Source organism: Macadamia integrifolia, chromosome 13, assembly GCF_013358625.1.
Source record: "Macadamia integrifolia cultivar HAES 741 chromosome 13, SCU_Mint_v3, whole genome shotgun sequence".
Taxonomy (NCBI): Eukaryota; Viridiplantae; Streptophyta; class Magnoliopsida; order Proteales; family Proteaceae; genus Macadamia; species Macadamia integrifolia.
In genome coordinates this window covers 27,674,223-27,675,495 of record NC_056569.1, presented here as the reverse complement: position 1 = coordinate 27,675,495, position 1,273 = coordinate 27,674,223, and positions in this window count along the sequence as shown.

Sequence of the window (1,273 nt, the reverse complement as noted above, 5' to 3'; positions counted from 1 at the left end):
TTTCTTTTTCAATTTTTTTTTTTTTTTTACTACAAAAATCATGTATATTAAAAATGAAAAATGAAAAAAAGAATGTACAAACTGGATCAGAAAAGACAACTCATACTCAAAACAAAGAGAAGAAAAGTTAGGATTCAACCTCCACTTTCGACATGGCCATCAGTAAGGAAGGAGACCCAGAACTCCTAAAAAAAAACTGAAATTAATAGAAACACAAAACCTTGAACCACTCTGAGCATCTACCCGAAGCTCTTCCTACACGAGCTGCCGATGCTGCAAGAAGTCTTTTTTTTCACCAAAAAATCATTTGTAAAAAATAAATAATAATAAATAAGTAAAGATTACAAATGAAAGAGACTTGGAAAAAACCAGAAACTCAAACAAAGTAAAGTCTTAGGGGAAAAAAAAAAAATCAAAACAGAACAGAATTGTTGGTATTCAGTGTTGCTTGCAACAATGCCAATAGATTATTGTGTGGGTGAATGGCAGGGCAATTCTCCTTTGGCAGACTAAACATGCGTCGTCTGTCTGCCGAAGGACAATCGCCCTGTTATTCTTCTCTACCCCCACATTTGCCTTGCCTTCTCCATCCATGGTTGAGGTGTTGCAGACCTTCCAACCCACTTTTATACTCTCTTATTCGAACTTTGGCATAGGATATGCCATTAAAAAAGAGAACTTGAGGAATTATGCCAAGTATAATTCCTCTACAACTTTCTTGATTTTTTTCTGCTGCAGCTATGGTCCCCATCCTCGTACTACTATCATGTTCAAAAACCCAAAAATCCATAAATCCCACCACCCCTCTTCTTCAATAATTAATCAAGTGAAACAATCAGACTGAATTGAAGCTAGGAATTATTTAAAAGACATGTTTACAAGGACCTATCAATGAAGAAAATTGGTATATTCAGTTAATTTTGCATTGATGATCAGTAAGAAATTTTGTCAAGTGTCATGAGGGTGTAAAGATAATTATGCTTTAGATAAGATGCAAATGAAACTCTATATTGCATGTAGAAGTCCATTTTCCTTATAGCTCTTTACAATATTCTCTTTCTAGTATTGTGTAGCCGATTAGGGCTTCTTCTCATCATGTATATATGATCTCTTTTTTGTTAAAAGAACATTTATATTTAAAGAAATAGAAAAAAAAAAAAAAAAAAAATATATATATATATATATATAAGACTGGACAAAACCAAATACTCAAAATACCAAAAGCCAAGTTAGACGCTGTCGCTCCCACCTTCGGCATTGCCATGAGCAGGAG